Consider the following 19,799-nt stretch of genomic DNA (forward strand, 5'->3'; position numbering starts at 1 on the left):
GATTCCATTAAATCTGCACATACTTGAAAACAATCCGGATTTTACTAAAAATGTAAAGTAATAATGAAAACTGTTTTTTTTAAATCAAAGTTGACATGACCCGATGCATTATCATTTTTATTATAGTTTTGATAAGAGGAAAACAACGTCACAAACAATCAAAATCGAACGGAATGTTAAAATTAGGCACACATGCCAAATTAGAAACACCCACCCTACTTGATTTTAAAAACCACAAAATACGTTAAGGCAGTTCTGGGTTATGAAACAAAAAAAAATTTTAATTCGGCTGCACACATTGGCCAAAGCTTGAAATCAATAAAAGAGTTGATATTGACTCATCAAAGGTTTTTTTTTGATAATTTCATGTATTTTTTTACAATGTTCCTAATTTTCCAAAAAAATTTAATATCTTTATGACATGACATGATTGATAATCCAGGTTAAAAAACTTATAAAATAAAATAAACTAGAATTTTTTAATTTATTTTTAAAGTGAAATAACAATTACAAATATTTAAAAAAGAACATGCATTTCACTGAGCTTTAATTTAAAATAAACCAAGCCCTGTGTGATTGTTAAGCAGATTCAAGCTATTGATGTTTAACACAAAACGGAATCTTGTCTCCGTAATATCTGAAGGTTTGAGCCTTTTCTAATAAACGATTTTTTGAAGCCATAGGTGATTTTTTTATGTAAAAAACAAATATTTTAATTTTTAAACTTCAGACTTAAAAATATCACTATTGCGCAAGTTTGTGCGATTTTTTTGTTTGCAAATGATTTTTGTAGTTATCAATTTTTAAAAAAGTATCAAACATATTGCCAGGACTTGCTAGGAATACAAACAAAATCACCGATTTGTAAAATAATTAACGTTTGAAAAAAATTAAAGAATTTAATAGGGGAAACTATAATCATTGATTTTTTTCTATTATACTTACAATTATTCTACACGCCTCCATTGCAGTTCTTCAATTTAAATTTTTATTTTTGGTATCTCAAAAAAAATTAGATTTTAGGCTAATTCTATCTTGTAAAAGTACTTAAGTTTTGACGGCTGCTACAGCTTAAAATCAAATCAGATGTCAAAAAATGCTACAGCTTATAAACATATCAGATGTCCAAAAATTACAGGTACATGGTACTAAATTTATTCAAGAATCAAATAAACATAGACATAAAAGTAACCAATGAAATTTAAATTTTGAGTTTTGGTCAGGTTTTTGGGTGAAATACTCCTGTGTGTGTTGGCCAAATCCCACTTTTTGGTACAGCACTGTCAATTAGCTTTTTTTAACATTGCTGACTGATTTTAAAAAGCATTATGCATTTATTGAAGCTGAAAAATTCGAAAAAGAGATAAAATTGTCCAAATAATAGCTTTAATAGTGTTCTTTTGTCTGTGGTGTTCTAATAACGCAAAAATTGCATATTGGATTTCAATGAAAATTGATGCTACAGTCCTAAAGAAATTGTGTGACTGTCATAAATATTGTAAACATGAAATTTAAGATGTGAGAAATGAACTCCAGAAGTGATTAGAGGGAACTTGTGGCGTAAGAGGAGAGATGAGAAGCTCGCGAGAGTTTGTGAAGGCATGAGACATTAAAAATGTTAAGGTATTATTTGTGATTTTAGACGTGAAACGTAAGCAAGTGAGACATGAGATAGGAGACTCAATTCGTGAAATGTGAGTCGTAAGAAACTGTGAAGGTGAGCACATAAATTGAGGTACCTTTGAAACACGATAATCAATTTTCACTTTCTACATAACTTTTCAAACAAAAATTGAAGCCCACGTTTAAGTCGAAAAAGCGTCTGCATCATACATATAGACACAACAAGGCTTTCGTTCCTATTATAAAAAAAAGCCAGAAAAGCAGTACTAACCTCAAATTCCAGCGTATTTACCATTGAAAATGACTATTTTTTTCTTTGAAATCATGTTAATTGAGCAAACACGGCTAAACTTTGGTGGTGTGAACTAATTATTAATAACTTGTTTGATTCTAGTGTTAAGTTCGATGTAAACAACGGTCAGTTGTCATAAAACCTAAAGCGATAGACCCGCGTAATCCCTATAACCTCTAATCGTAACTGTCCGAAATTTTGCATTTACGATTGCCAGCTTTATGACACCAGTTTATGCCGACCCATAGTAAAACTGCCTATCGCAGCCTAATATCCAACCACGTTCTATTTGTTTAACCGTTTAATGTTACACAAGGGGAATTATGCAACGTAGCCTGGGTCTCCCTGTGTTTTTTATGACCACCAACCGCATTTTTTGTGATGATCATTTAAATCACGTCCCCTTGGATATCGGTGCAAAACATCAGTCGCGCGAAGTTCACAACAGTCTCAAAAAACTCGAAGCCCTAAAAATTGTAACTATCCATTGTGTGAGGGCACGTCCGCATCATCAACAAATAAATTGCAACTGCGACGATCCAGCGATGAGTGCAAACAAGCGCTTCAGACTAGAGAGAACTTCTTCAAAGCGGTACAAACAAAAATATGAGGAGAAAAAAAAATGCAAACATAAACATAACAAAAACAGCTGGGAAGCGCATTCCCCCGCAATTTGACACGCATATGTTTTGATTTTCCGTTGAAACGTTGTTGGCGAGAGATGGCATCCGATGGGGCGCAGACCGCACAAGCTTGGAAGAGAGTGGCGCGGTATCCAAAAACCAAGTTTCGCTCTCTCTTGGCTGGAGTCGAAAACCAAGTTTCGCTCTTTCTCTCACCTGTCTCAGCCGGGTGGAAACTCGTTATGGGGCGATTCTTATCAGCTCGGAAGCGTGGAGTTGGAGCCTTGGCGATGCAGAGGTTTGCGCGACCGCAGTCTGCAAGTCGTTCGTCAGTCTGGCGAGTTTGGTTTTAGCGAGACGTTCTTCGTTGCGTTGTTTGGTTTAGGATTGTTGGGTGCTAGTTTCGAATTTTTTAAAAGCGCGTGACTGTCTTAATCACCTATTAGAGGTTCCGGCCGAAAGGCCGTATTGGAGAAGAATAAGAAAAAGTACCAGATAGCGCGGGTGTACTTGGTGTTGCTTTTTTTTGTGGCCGCTACTGATGATGAGTGCATCTTTCAATGGGATGTTGTTTGGTTTGTTCCTTCCGCTAGCGGATCTTCGAAGCTTCTACCAGACCATGGAGCTTGCGTGTTGATGGCCTTAAGAGCGCGCGCTCGTTGTCTGTCTTAGCGCAAATTAAACCACCTAGCCTAGTCGCTGCCGTACTAAATAAAGCGCCGAGATAGCAGTTTCCGTTGTTTTGTGGTCGGTGTTTGTGGAATTTGAAGCAGCCAGCAGCCACTTTCGGGGTCCAAACTGTGTGCAGGGTGCGGAATACTTGGTGATCACACTTGGGTGGTTTTCAGAAAAGATCTCCGTCTAGAGCACCCTGCTGTGCGCATGGGAAGAAAGAAGATTGAAAGAATTGTCTGAGTCGGGGTTTTCTGTGTGCAAGTGAAAACGCGATTTACCATGACATGAGAAATTATTACACCTGGATAGGCCTCCCAGTGGATAGTAAGTAGGTAGTGTACCGATCTTCTTGAAGCGTAGTTTATGAGCCAAACACGGCGTATAGTTCAATCTACGAAACAGTTAATTAACTGTTGTAGGAAACGAGTGATTATCGGATGAGAGGAGAATGTTGTTGAAGCCCCACATCTCTTCCCTATAGAGTTGTCCATATATTCTTCAAATTGGAGTGTGAAAATTTGGCGCCTTAAGAAAAAAGTTCAGACCGCACCGCAAATCGAAACAGCTGCTCGTTAAAATTCAAACGTGAAATACTTGCTCACAGGGCTGTAACAAACGTGACCTTTATATTAGTTTGTGAGCGTTTGCTGTTTTTTTGCTACTGCAGTTGTTTAAATCCATCAGCTGTTACTTTTTTTTTTTGGTAAACGAAAAGTGAATGACATCAGAGGAATAAATCGTGGAGTGAAACAACCTATAACAACAAAAAAGAAAAGCTCTCGCGAACCGAATGCAACAGTCGAATGAAGTGGTCAAGAAGAAAGTTTTTCGAGTGAGCTGCTGGGGTTTTTGAACGAGTGGGCTCTGTTTTTCTGTGTTTGTGATTGTTTTGGAGATCCCGCTAAGCCAGATTGTTCACCTAGAGGTGATTATTGATTTTTGATGTAACGATTTTCTCGTAACGTTTAGGCGGATGTCAGAATTGGATTGAAGGTGAGTTTGGAACTTCATTGAGTTGTAGGTTTTGTGTTAAGAACTTTTTCGCACTTGGGCTAATAATAAAAAAACAGCTATAGCTTGCTTGGCAGAATACATAATGACTCTACTTTTATTCTTCAATCATCGATCAGATTGTATTCCGATCAAATACTGACACAACAATAAGGTCAAATTCTGATAACGGTCACTATATTATTTTTAAAATGTATTGGTTTTAATCTTTCGGTATTGATGTGTATGTGTACTTTTTAAATAAATAAATATCTTTTCTATGTATCATTTGAAAATAGAAGTTAAAAATATATGTATCCTGCATTTTGCACTCATTTAAGACAATTTCTTTTTATCAAACAAATTATATTATTTGGTAACATAGTCTTACCGTTGTGACCAATTGTGTCGAATAATGCAGAATAATCATCCCGAACATTCTGATCATGCCTGTCTATCTTATTTACTTGGGTTTGAGGCTGGTTAATGAGAAATTTATTATTATGATATTTTTGTTCAAACAATGCATGAAAACTATTAATTCAATAGAATTTGTCATACTATTTGATAATTCAATTTTAAGTTCTTTCACATAGACAGTTTTTTGTATAAAATAGAAACTTTTGAAAATACAGAACCCGTTCGTTTTGGGCAACACGCCCGAAAATTTTATGTTTCCAAAATCGAACGGTTTTTTTTGTCACTTCTTTATTTTAAATTTTTATTTCAAATAAGGCAAAATTGATGTAAATCTTATATAGGCATAATATTTTTCAATTTGGCTCAATCATATAAGTTTCAAGCAATAAAACATGGAAAAAATCATGATTTTACTGTTTAAAACTATTATAATAAAGCCGAATTAGGAAATTTCATGCTCATATTACGTATTACATTAAATTTGATTAATTTGGAATGAAAATAAAAAATAAAAAAGTGACAAAAAAATCCGTCTTTTTTGGATGTTGCCAAAAACGAACGGTTTTTGCTCGGATGTTGCCAAAATCGAACGGAGTCTGTACATCCTTAAATCTTTCGAATGATTAGCTCTATTTAACAAGGAATTCTTAAGTAACAAAATGAAATCTTTGAATTTGTTCAAACAACTGATGAACTAAGCATATTTGATTTGAACATAGAAAAATATTTTTCTTGGAAACCCTCCAAAGTTAATTGAATTTTCGAAAATGAAAGTAATAAACAAAAATTTTGTGGATTAAATTTTGTGAATCACATTGAGGTTTGAGTAAGATTTGGCTTTTCAAAAAACTGCAACTGAAACACAAAAAATATGGAATTTCATGCAATTTGTTTTTAGGAAGATTACAAAAAAAATTTTCACCGAAAATCATTTTCATAATTAAAGTCTTGTGGATGATTAAAAGAAAATTTAAAATTTAGGTTTTTTCAAATAAAGAACAAGACAAAACAAACTAATTTTAGTTTAAATTTGTAATTTTCAGCTGAATTATGTATTCAAAATGACTTGTCGAAGAATTTTAAATTTTAAAACTAAACTAGCAATCAAAGTTATCGGTATCTCTTGAAACAAAAATTTCTTTACGAAAAAGTCATCTGGATAGTTTTATCTTGATTGTGTAACTCATTTTTGAGCTGAATCGGAATCTAAATTTTGAATATTAATCATACATATACCTTAATTCTGCACCCGAACTCAGAATTTGAATTTAAGATTTGTTTTTGAATTTCAATACGATTTCTGATATAGAAAAAATCGATTACTGAATTTAGATTCCAAATTAAAAATGCCACTATAAGCCAAAAATTTAAATTTGAAACTTAAATTTTAGTTTTGATGTTTTGAATTTCATTCTAAATTTATTATTTTTATTGTAAAAGACGCCGTTCGATTTTGGCAACATGTCCGAACATTTTGTGTTGCCAAAATCGAATGATGCCAAAATCAAACGGTTTTTTGCCTGAAATGTTTTTCTCTTGTTGAAAAAAAAAGACTATTATTATTACCATTAACGTTATATTTAGTCAATTTTCGACAGTTTTTGTCACTTTTTATTTATTTTTTTCATGTTTCTGATGCATTTTGCACTATTCTTGTTTTGGTTATAATGCTTGTTATTTTTGTCATATTTGCTGTTTTTGTCGTTCTTTATCATTTTTAGCTGTTTTTTGTCGTTTTTTTGTCTTTTGTTTGTATTTGTTTTTCAACTTTTTTAATTTTTCACCTTTTTGTCATTTTTGAGTTTTTTATAAATTGAAATAAAAAACTTTTAAACCACGAAAGAATGGGTATTCGATACCCCACCCTTTTCAGCGAGAAGATAGGAAAAGAGCCCACCACCTTTAACTCCTTCTTATAATTTTTTTTTGCAAAAGTGGAGTTTTTTTTTCATTTTTTCTTTTAAAACTGGAGAATGTGCATGTTAGAGTATTTAGGTACGAACATATCTTTACGCTTTTTTACGATCTCCACTTTTCCCAATGAGGAAAAAGGAGGGGGGAGGTGGGCTTTCATTCAGTTTTTTTTTTTGTATAACTGGAGAATAAATCGAGCAACTTGAGCGCTGATGTGGTCTAGTGGATAGGCTGGCGCGAGTCTGGTAACCCAGGCGTACTGGGTTCGATTCCCGGTATCGGCAAGAAAACTTTTGGGTTCGAATCCCATAAGCGGCCGACAGGTAAGATGTGTTTCATTGTATAAATAATTATATATTTCAGAGGAAATGCATCTGGGGTTAATCTGAAAAGACTATTGCAAGCGGAGTGGATTGCCAACCATTGTAGGTCTCTGAAGGTTGGATGCCTTTCCTCGACGAACCATCGGCCGTGGAAGCCTGAGAAGCAATTCGAAGGCCAAGCCACACAGACATAGGCTGGACCTTGCTACCGATGGGGGAACCATACATACATACATACAACTGGAGAATAAATCGAGCAACTGAAACCTAATTTGTCATGGGAGTGTGCTAGGGTACGATACATGTTTCTTTGAATCTATGGTAGGGGAAAGGTTTCCTAAATGGGCCTATCGGGTTAAATGACCCTACGGCTGTTTGGCGAAATGGCTGACTAGACAGCTTATCTGACCAATGCATTTTGAGGGTGATACGCTTAGAACATAAGGCAAGAAAGAATTTTATGAATTTATAAACTCAAAAAAAATTAAAAAATCATACAAGGTTTTGATACATTTTGATGTAATATTTCGACTTTTAAAAATTATATGTAAAGAAGTTTAAAACAAAAACTAGGATGGTTTTTGTTTCTTACTCAAATGAACTTAAGAAATTAAACATATATGAGCTTTTGAGGACGTTTAATAATGATTATTTAGTGGAATAATAGAGTGTTTTTGTATGCCCCCATCATGTTTGTAAAATGCCTCCATCTTAAAATAACAGGTTAAATAGAATAAATACATGATTTTTATCACTGAACCTTCAAGTCTAAGCTCTGAATGACATCTTAAGAAAGAATTAGAGATATAAAGACAGATTTGATAAAGTTTTTCTCATGGATGAACTGCCTCCATAGTATGGCAACCCTAACTTTTGTTTAATTCCACAAAATTATAATATACATAGATTTTTATAAAACTTCAGCTTTGTCGTACGGAAATTATTACTTTCTAGCAGTTTCAATGAAATTATACGGAAATATTGCCCAAAAAACAGAAATTTTGTTCAAAACATAAATAGGCGCATTTAGCCCGCACGGTTTGAGGTTCGGCATTTTAGACAACACTTATAATAAAATCGTTTTCTTGGAAACAGAAGAAAATTTTTACATAAAAATTACTCCAATGTATAGAAAACAGATGCCTGCACACGTGTATATAGTTTTTGTACACATATTCGACGTGATATTTGATTAAACCAGTGTTCTGCTTAATAGGCGCATATAGCCCGCTCCTCCCCTACACCTTCCTTCTTCCTGTGGAGATATACGAATGGAGGAGAGGCTCTTATTATTTTTTATATACAACCCGAGAACATGAGTCCTTCCCACTTCGAAAGAGGGAGAGGAGGGAGAAAACACACTAGTTAAACATAGATTTAAGCATAATTCAGGTACCGTAATCCGGGGTAATATTGATCACTTTTTTTTCGATTATTTTTTCTGTAAAGGGGAATGTGGTATGTTTTATATTTTTAAAACCAGTACGGGATTCCTATGAACGTAAAACATGGTAGCAGAAATTTATTAAACTACTTTAAATTTGATTTAAAAATCAATTTCGTCTCTGTTTTGAATCTGATGCTCTGGGGTAACATTGGCAGTCTCTATTTTCGAAGGTTTTTACGAGTTTTCTTGATCATAAAGGATACAAAACACCTTCATAATATTTACAAATGCTAGTTGATAAATTCTACCTTGAAACCGTTAACGCTTTCTTTTAAAACATTTTTAATCGAAAATAAGAACTTTATGGTGCATACATTTAGGGGCAAAAATTTAATTAATTGCTAAATAGTTTGAGCTACAAAATACAAATGAAATTTTAACCTTCACACATTCCTCTAGACCCTCCCACTATTTCCATTTTAATTTTTTCTTCAAAGTTTACCATTTGATAGGGTTCCTATCCATTTGTCCAATACGGGCTTACTCTTGGAAAATGTCCTTTTTTTAATATAAAAAATAATCACTAAATGACTATAAAATATATACAAACACATATACAAAAAAAAAGTTGGCCTTTCACTTTCAACAACACGATTGCATCTAAATGCTTTTCGGTATCATCGGGAGAGCTGTTTGTTTTCGAGCCTTGGAAAACATAGATATTTTAGGATTTTGAAATTTAATTATTACTAATAGAAAAAAATTTCGAATACAAACCAAATTTTGCCTATTCGATACTCAATAAATTAGCTTTCGAATGTAGAAAACAGTTTTCAATAATTCAAATTATAGACTGAGTTATTGATGATAATGTGCAAAAATGTATTGTTGGTAAAAATTATCCCGGTGATCAAAGTTACCCCGCTTTACGGTACTCATGAAGCTTACAAATAAAAGTAAAAATTTTAGGTCTTGAAAACCAACCTTAGATATCAAGTTTCAGTAAATAATATGAAATCATTTTTGTATTGCTATTTGTAATTCCAACTGTAGTTCTTATTTAAAGTGATTGTTTCTAATTTTTGTTGAAATTGAACTTAAAATTGTGCCTACAAATATTCAAATTTGTATAATTCTAACAAACTTCATTTATTTTAGGAAGGTGTAGCAAGGCACACAACATCAGCTATTGTCAAAGAAAAGTCGCTTACAATGAGTACACAGAGCAACAACATATAAGTAGAAAAAAAAGCACAGAAAAACGAAGGTGTCAGTTGGATTGAGATTCAAAAGTTTGGGAAATTGAGGGTAAAACAACCATAACTCTATGTGTCCTATGCGTGCGGTGGCTATAATAACCTTCATTCGATTACTCGGAAAAAATCAAACAAGATAAGTCTCATTTGATCCAAAACTTTGAAGTCCGAACATGCTTTTTCTGAATTAATTGAAAAATGTGGGCGAATTGAGAATTAGTAATTTTACATTGCGTTTGGCGGCTCAAACAGCCTTTATTTGATATCACGAAAAACATCACATTGGATGAGTCTTATTTAATTCAAATTTTTGAAGTTAGAACTTGCTATTTCTGAACTATTTGAAAAATGTAGGGGAGTTGAGTGTAAAACAGCCATAACTCCATTTACCGATGCGTGTGGTGGCTCAATCAATTTTCATTCGATTTCGCAGCATAAATGACACAAGATAGACTTCAATTGGTTGAAAAAAATGAAGTCTTTGGACTTCCTTTTTTCATAAATTCCCGGAAAAAATCTACAAGATAGGTATTCCAGTCCAAATCAAAGTTTTTCGGGATTGTTTACAAAACATAGGGGAAATGAGGGTAAAATAGTCATAACTCCATTTTCCGATGCGTTTTTTTTTTCGTATTATTCCGTTTCACGACATAACTTGACGATGCATGTAGTGGCTCAAATAACCTTCATTTGAACTCTCGGGAAAAAATAACACACGATAGGTCTCATTTGGTACAAGTCTGAACTTTTTTTTCATAAATAATTGAAAATATAGGGGAAATATAGGGTAAATAAAGGGTAAATACAGCCATAACTCCATTTTCCGAAGCACACAAGATAGGTCTCATTTAGTTAAAAAACTTCCAGTCCAAATCAGTGCTTGTCTGGATTAAATTCAAAACATAAGGGAATGAGGGTTTAAAAAGGCTCTTTATCTTAGTTCGTAAGCTTGTTTGGCGTCTGAAACTATGTCCAATCGATTTTGCGGACATTTTCACTTAAGAAAAGCATATTTTCATAGATTTGATTTATGTACGAGGGAAGATATCGAAATTTTTCGCGGTTTATACACGTTTTCAAATAACGTTGAAAGATTTATTTTAGAAACCAATTTTCGTTGTAAGTAAATTTGAGCCAAACCCCTCACAAAAAAAATGATTGAAATATCTAAAAACATACCTTTATCTTTTGGGTGCAATGTTCTCGATTAATACTATAAGTAAAATCGAAGATTGCATTAATAAAGGCGAAGCTGAGATATCAAGACTAAACTCCACCAGAAAAATTAAATCAGTATATTTAACAAACTTTTGAAATTGAAAAATTAATGGGAAAAAATAAGCCATTTCACCAAATGGACTTTTTTATGTATCTACACCATTTCGTTCGACAAGCATGGGTGGATAACTTCAAGGCAAGTTGTATACAAAACTTTTTGCAACACTATGAAATAATCCAGTTTTTGAACATGTAGAAACAGATAATGATAAGAATTACTTTCTGACACCGTTAGGAAAAGCAGCCCATGCGACCAATGTTAGTTTCGAAAAATTATAACATGTTGGAATGTAGAAGTTTATTGAATAATTGTGTGATCTCATATTCAATGATATGCCCCTTATTCCCTTTCTAATTGTTAGAAATTTCATATCATTCGTGTTAATATTATCATGAGAGTAATTTTTTATGCAAACAGTTGCAAAAAGTGAACTTTTTCAGCACAAGTCGTAATGAATAGAAACATTATTATGAATTTCATGTAAATTCTACAAATTCCCTTGAAAACCCATCAATTAACCTTTAAGAAACGCATTTTAACAAATAACCGCAAATAGAAACCACGCAAATTTCCCGAAATTTTTGGATCAAGTAGGTCGTACAGTAGACTGTACTTTGCAAGGTAAAAAAAAGTATCGAAAAGACACTTCTCAATACAGTTTTCAGAGTCAAAAAGTTGACTTTTTAGTACTGAATTACATAAATATAGTTTCAGTTGTAGTAAATGCTAATTCTCATTTTGTTTTCTGAATAAATAATTTTTACCTATGTTTTTCATACAAGTGTGTTTTATACCAAAAAAATTCCTCAATTAAAATCAGTGAAGGCTCTGCACATGCATTTTAACACTACTCAGCAATGACAGCTTAACATTAAATCAAATCCCGCTGTGCGTGAATTTTTGACAGTAACATCTCGTACCGGTAGTAGACATTTACGTTAGCATTTGTTACAAAATATACGATATCAGTTACAGCGCTTGGAGCCACGCCGACCACTCGTTATCCGATTATTCAACCCCCGTGACACATCGGAAAGAAATAATTTATTTGAAAAACAGCATCGAAAAACATCAAAACATTCCACAACTTGATGTCGGAACGGTTTGAAAGCCAATCGCGCATGTACCGTGTACACTTTTCGGAGCTAATGTTTACCAATCTTTTGAATTGGCCGCTTCATTTTATATGATGGAATCGGTTCCAAGTTCGGTATCGCTCTCAAAAATGGTTTGGGGTTCCGCAATAGGGTGTGTTGATGATTCCGTCTGAGATCATTTTTGAAATCGATCGGATCGTTTGAAGATACTCCTGGTTTAAAGGAAGTATGATCAGTTAAAATCAATCCCATAGATAGTATAACATAATCGGATGATTATTCTGACTTCCATCTTTTAAAATTAACTGCCACATATAATTTCAAAATTGACACTACTCACTCGAATATGTTACTTCATGATAGCTAGTATATGATTCCATTCAAGCTATTCAATGTGATTTTCCATTATGTTTCGTTACTTGTGGCTGTCCAAAAGAACAAACAATTCACGATGAATGAATGAATGAATGGATGGGGTGGTGAGTGCAATGATGCATGATGACTGACTGTTTCGGATGCAATCCTCCGCCCGATATGATGCCAGCCATACCTTGCCAGTGCTTAGTGTCTTTCCACCGAAAACATCTTTCAGCTGAACGCTTCGTTAGGCAGGTTCTATCCGGTACGATTCGAAGATATTGGTGAAGTGTTTAATCTCATTCATTGGGATATGTAGCTCCTATAGTGTTTGTCTAGGAATAAATCTACCCTAGTTGTTTGAACTAGCGAAGCTGAAACTTACATACATCAACGGAGCAGTAACTTTCTCTTTGGAGAATTCAAATCAATCAGAGGAAATGATGCAACTGTTACAGTTGGACGATCACCGGTTTAGGAGAATCGATATCTGAAAACTTTAGACATATCTACAACATAGGTACGAAACAAATAAAATCAATTTTCTATTGTAAACACATGTGAAGCTCCATTTTAGATTTGGACACCAAGTTAATTTGGTACAATAACTTTAAAATATAATAAAGATAAATGAGCAAGAAAAAAAGTTAAAGACCAACTTTATCTTTTCACAAGGTGAATTTACATGCCCTTGCTTGGGATCGCGAGAATATAACTCAAAATAATTTATTTGAAATCTCCAAACTTTTTCCGAGAGATTTTTTTTCATGTCTTTTTTCATTTTTTGGCAATGAACGCTGAATCAACAAAAAATCCTTAACATAAAAGTAAGTACAAACTTAGATTGAGATTTTTTTTTAAATTTATAATTTTCATATCATTAAAAAACTTGAATGGTCATTGGTCAAATCTTGAAAAAAAATTTAACAGTTTGCCAAATATGAGATATCTCGTTTTTTCACTTGTCGCATGTTTGCTACACTTAGAAGCTGAACTCAAATGATCTTTGGTTGATGATATACTATTAAATTTTATTCGACAAAATTGAACGCAACACTTGCCGCAAACTCAAAAAAGCTTAATTTGTGGAATTTGGTTAAATAGTTTCTGAGATTTAGAATGCCAAATTTCGTTGATTTTCGGCTCCGATTTCTTCACGGTCCTTAATGTGTTAAGATGCTTCACCTTACTTTTTAGTCTTCAAAAGGTGTATTTTTTGCACCGCTTATCAATAAAGCAATTTTCTTAAGCTTATGGCTGAGGTAGTTTTAGGATGATTCTTTATTTCAAAATGGATGAACTCCTCGTAATATGACATACTCAAGTGTTTACTTACGTCTTTTACAGTAGAATTCTGCATTCACCTTATTGAAGGTCCGCTCTGAATCTTTTTAAATGTAACTGTAGCTTTGTTTCTTGTAAATTTCTACAAAATTTTTAAATTTTTTGCCAGTTTAAATTGACTGTTTAAAAAAAAAATTGAAACTTTTTGAATCGTTTTGTTTTTTAATAAAAAACCGACCATTTAACAATGATGGTGAAAATTGTTTTCAGCGTTGTCAGTCTCTAGAGATATTAAAGAAGGATGGTTTGTTCTACACCCGTTTCGGCATATTCATTTTGTCATTATCAAGGAACCCAACATTCGGAATCAAAGAACAAAAGATAAAAATAAAATTAATGTTTAGTTTGTTCTTACGAAAAATATCAAACAACAAGGAAAAAACAAACAAAATGTATTTACATAATGGGTCAAAACAAAAACGAAAATAAAATTATTAGTTTAAAAAGTGTAGAAATGCGTGTACTCACAACAATTTTTTGTATTTTTTTTAATCTGCCAAACTCATCAAAGAGTATGTACCATTTAAGCATATTCTATTGGAAACAAATTCAATACTAAGTAACCTCCAAATCTTTACTGACAACTGGACGAGTACAATATTATAATCGGACAGTTTAGCAGATTAAAAAAACACACTGAACAGTTGAAAATGAAAAATTGTTATATGTTTACGCATTTTAACACTTTCTATAAAAATTTAATTATTTTTTTTTCCTTTTAACCCATTATGAAAATACACTTTATAACTTTTTTTCTCGATGTGAGCGGGGTTAGATGCAACAACAACAACAACAACACACTGATTCAATTTTTAAATTATTTTAATGTGATAAAGTTATCTTCAAATGATTACAAAATGATGATGACATTATTTTTCGTAGTTTATAAAGTTTTTTACAATTTTTGTTTTTTTCATATAAAATTTGAAAATCGAGCAATAAATGTACAATTTTTGACATTTTTCGATGTCGTAAAAGCTTTACCCAGTATGACAGATTGGCTTAATGATATCACTAACAAACTTTTTTCTGGTTTCCTCATCCTATACCGCCACTGTTGGACTGGTGTAAAAATATTTTTCGAACGATCACTCAATTTTTTGGAATTAATATTATTATAATGCAAGCTACCTGTCTGGGGTAAAATGCAACAAAATGAAAATCAAAGAAACACCTTGAAAATTTCCTTTCCATATGCCAGATTTTGATTGTTTTACATCACGCGTTTTTCAATACTGAAGTTTCTTTCATCCAGACACTTATTTTAAGGATTTCAGCTTGTAGAATTTTTCGTTGTACATATTGTTTTACCCCTAAATGTATGCAGCATCTTTTTTTTAGAAAAAAAAATGTGCAAATTAGATCTTAAAGAAAAAAAATACTGCAATTGGTGTTTTCATGCTTAATGGTTATTAAGGCATCGCAAATTTATCAAAAACTATATATTCAAAAAAAAAAACGAACACACACACATATAGGATCCCAGTGAAACTTCTTATTTCTTCGAGATCAATTCTACTCAAGACTAAAGCGACATCTTTCGAGCATATGATGGCTATTATCTTACTAGAGCTAACACCAGCAACCCACAGAAATAGTAGTTTGTTTGCCGTGACCTAGACTCAATCTCATGACCTCGGGCTTAGAAGACTTTAACGCTACTCTCTAGGCCGAGGTTGGCGGCGAATAAATTTTCATACGTTTTCATAAGATTTTTCATTAAAAACAAAATTTGTTGCAAGTTACCCAATTTTCTTAGGAGGGTGATAATCGCATGTTTTAAGAAAATTATAAATAACTAGAGAAACCAACAATTTTCCAGACTACGTCAATTGGATGTCCCATCAACCTTAAAACTTTTGATGCCTAAGGGGTTTGATTAACAGTTAACATAAGTATTTCAGAAGCCATTGAAATTAAAAAGTGTTGCATGTTGCTCCAGTTGAATTTGAAATGTCTTAAACGCAAAAATCTGATGTTATTTCGTCAAAAATATGGCTAGATATTGGTAGAATTGTTTGGAATGTTCAACAATCGCTTCAAACCTCATGTAACCATTTGAATATCTCAAAAGCATGTTAGAATTAATTTTTTCACAAAGGTAATCCACTTCTTTTCGGCTAGGATGATCCTAAAATATAAAAAAAAACTAGAGAAAATGGAAAAATCCAATTTGAATCACAAATAAGGCACAACTTATCAAAAATGACAGAACTTTAATCACAAAAAGAATGAAAAATTGTTATACATTACAAATTTTCGGTTTATTGGGAAAACGGTCAAGTCCGAAATAATCGAATTTAGAGAATTTTTTTTCGGGGTGATATCAGATCTTGACGATTCAGAAATATCTAAGTTAATGAGCAGCCCCCTTTGGTGAGCCTTTTAAGGCAACCTGAATCAAGTTGATTGAGCTGAAATTGGGAACAGATTAGTTTTCTGGGAATATGGTCGATTTTTGTAATACAAATGGGGGACAAATTATTCTAGAAGTCAAGGAAAGGAAATCAAAACTAAAATAGTTTCACTTTTAAATAAGTTAAAGGGGGGCTTAGAGAAAGCATAAAAGAGTTTTTTTTTAAATCTGGCAAAATATTGTCATTAGATTTTAATGTGCTCAAATACCAAATCCGAGGAAATCTAAGAAAAATCCAATGATTATTAAAAAACAAGGTGGAAGTGAGGCAAACACCTCAAACTTTGATTTGTTTTTATCGAAATTCCAAACTCCAATACAAAAACTAATTAAATAAATGAAACTTGCTCAAAAAACTTGAGCCCGATTTGAGTTTTCTGTTTTTTTTTTAAATTCTAAATAATGTGAATTTATGTATCCAGTAAAATGCAGATTAATTTTTACAATACTCTGGTAATCTGGCCAGACCACAGTTTAATTTACTTTTTGTTCACTTTACTTTGAAATCCGGTACATGTCCGAGTTTATCCGGGTAATCTGAAATGGTAGCCCTACAATAAATAATACATCACTTTCTCCTAATTATCGAATTCTAGAGAATACAACCTATACTTGCTTTTATTTTGAAATATTTCTCCTCATATTAGAACATCCTTCACATATTTACGAGGGCAGCTGGAATATTTTTTTTAAGCTTTGCGATGTTTGAATATTCTCACATTTTCACCAACGATTCAATTTCTTCTACCCAAAGCGCTCTAGCTTTGATCTTTCCACCTATAATACTTTCATGTTCTTTCTAAATATTCTACCTTGAATTTTCACAACTCGCCGAAATGCCAAAAATTAAATAAGAATATATCCCAGCGGCGATTAAAATAAGATAACAGATGTTTGAATATATATAACAGTGCCAAATCAGTTTTAAAAAGAACATTTTTAATATAAAAAAAAGCATTGGTGAAGGGCTTTGCATTATTTTTAAATTATTTGAAATAACTTTTATAAATTTGCAATTGGTCAATAGATTTATTTTTAATTATACCTATCATAGGTAGACTTAATAATAAGCATTCCAAAGTTTTATCCGGATTAATACTGGGAATTCAATTTTTTTTTAAATATGAAGAAATCGAAGAGAAATTATAAACATCTAAAATTCCAAGCTTTCTTTAGATTTGCTGGGAATAAAATTAACCAATTCGAGCAATTTGAGTGGTTTATATACTCTACAAGGATTTTTTTTCGAAAATCGAAAAATCATAAATAAAAAAACCTCCAGTTGTTTAAAACGAACCTCAGTCTTAGATCAGAAAATCCATTTAAATCTTTTGAAGTTTTGTTCTATTGATTCTGCGATTTTCTATTTCAAAAGTTTCCTACACTAATTAAATATCCTGAATTAAGTAGATACCGTTTTCCAATTGACCATATTTAAATTATTTTCGTCTTAAAATCATTCTCATAAACAGTTGAATTGTGAGTTTCATTGAGTGATTTTTAAAATTATTTGTATGTTTTTGATTTTATCTTCTTCCAGATATAATAATTGATATTCAATTCATTGGAATTTTCAGGTCTGGTGTTGTATCTCCAGTTTTATGATTTTCGTGAGAATTGAGAACTCAAGATCTTTGTTTTAAGGTTCTCAACTTGTTTGGATTCTTCGTCTGATTTGACTGTGTGTTTTTATAAATTTCATCTTCATCCGGGCTTGTGATATAGCTCAGTTGGCAAGTCTGTTGCCTCCTGAGCCGATGTCCGCGAGTTCAAGCCCAAGAGTAAACATCGAACGCAGATGTACCGGATAGTTTTTCAATAACGATCCGCCAACTGCAACGTTGATAAAGTCGCGAATGCCATAATAATGGTAAAACGACTATAATCGAAACAAAAAAAAATCTTCATCTAACATTATGATTTCGATTGTAACTTTTTAATGTTTTTGTTGCAATATTCAATCTAATGAGAAGCTTATTCGTTAATTAAAAATTGATCTGCCTGACATTTCCAAATTTTTTAACATATAATATGAATTTTAATTTTTTGTGTTTGAATGATATGACAGTTAAAATAATATGAATCATAATTTTAGAAATTCTCTCTTTGGCGCTGATTGTCATTAAATTCTCAATTTGGTATTAATATCTCTTTTGTAATTTGTTCCCCAAGTCTTGATTAGAAATTATGAATTCACGACCATTTGAACCACCGCTGAATACAATTATTCGGGTTTCTTTTGTTGATTTTTTTCGGTAATATTTTTGATTAAAAATTCACTAGTTTCACGTTTCAGTGTTCTTTATTTCGACCATCCTCAGAATTATGCATTTTGTAATTTTATGTTGAAAAAAAAATTGAAATTACATACATTTAAAAATAACTTTATAAATATAATTTAAAAAAACACAGATAGGGAACACTAAGTGAACCTACATTCAAGAGAAGCGACGTCTTAATCCCAAATTTCAATCAATACAAAATAATTGTTAAAATCGATTCCAATCGATCCGAGCTTTTGTCGTGGAGCTTTTAGCATAAGAATTGAAAACTCAACCAAGGAGAGTATTTTGATTGCTGTTGTAGTTTAAGCAAATAATTTCCAAGCTTGTTATACGAATTTATAATTATGATCAATTTTATCACTGCTCTGGTGGGTCGTGTTCGTAGTAAGAAAACTAACATTTTTACAAAGTAGAAAAGCTACCCACTAGTAAAATAAACAAAATACGGTGGCAAATCGAGCGTAAAATATTTGGACTGCATGTGGGGAGAAATTATGAAAAAAATCTTAATGAACAGCAAAACGAACTTTTTAGCGGTCAAGTTAAACAAAGAGGAAAAATTGAAAATTTTACGTCTAGTACTTGAGAAGGCTAACGGTCTGTGGAAACTTTTAGTTTATACTCTGTTTAAGTGGGATTTGGAACTGTGCTATTACACAGAAATAGTGGTGGAGTGATTAAAAGTCAAATATGTAGTTTTTGTTACGAAGGAGTACATTCGGCGTAATTTGTTATAACTTCGACCAAATTAGAAATTTAAAGTTAAAGGTCAAACTTCAGGAAACAGCAAACGTGATTAAAAATAGCCTTGATTTAAAAAAAAGATGGTTCATAGTATGCATTATAGATGGCACATGTGTTCCCCCAAAATTAAAATCGCAAAATTTCTTCATTGGACGCTATCTCAAAACCACTTGACAGAACATTACAAAAATTTGCAACATTTAAAACATTATATTTCCAGGTAATTTCGCTGAAAATTTCATCAATTTGCAATCATGCAATCAAAATGTTGTTTTCGAATACACTCCTTAAGAGGTCCCCATTGTGAAAAATTGCTCCGGCCACCTTTTGGCTCAATCTGGCTCTGGTTCGGAATCATCATTGATTCTGAAGCTATGATTTATTGTAAATAATAAGTTGTAAAAGAAGTTTACTAATCATCAGAAAAAAAATGCATTCGAACATTTTTCATAAGGTTGACTGATAGCAGAAAAAATGGTTCCTCTATTTGAAGTTCAGTCGAGCCCACATCGAATTTTAATCGTTGAACCGATCAGGTCTTTGAGTTATTGACTGAACACCATCAGCTCGAAGGTGCCCCGCGGCCTATTACCAAACTACCATGCAAAATACATGTACCGGCAGTAGTTTGCCGTCCGAATTAAACAGACAAAAAAACATAATTCCTATCTTCTGGTCTTTCTACGTGATATGTATCGAACAACCGATTTGAGCGAAAGAAACTTTCAGGAAACACTCGAAATCACACCGAAAAAAATCGAACGCGACAAGCTA

At 32.6% G+C, this 19,799-nt stretch overlaps 1 protein-coding gene across 1 annotated transcript in view; it reads left to right on the top strand.

The window, feature by feature from the left end:
• The first annotated feature begins 2,885 nt into the window (after positions 1-2,885).
• Positions 2,886-19,799, top strand: part of LOC129749260 (myosin-IIIb-like) — a 332,299-nt gene continuing 315,385 nt past the window's right edge. The window contains exon 1 of the mRNA XM_055744193.1: positions 2,886-4,206. The gene's annotated coding sequence lies outside the window, so the exon portion shown is untranslated. The remainder of the gene's footprint in view (positions 4,207-19,799) is intronic.

This window comes from Uranotaenia lowii, chromosome 2 (genome assembly GCF_029784155.1).
Source record: "Uranotaenia lowii strain MFRU-FL chromosome 2, ASM2978415v1, whole genome shotgun sequence".
Taxonomy (NCBI): domain Eukaryota; kingdom Metazoa; phylum Arthropoda; class Insecta; order Diptera; family Culicidae; genus Uranotaenia; species Uranotaenia lowii.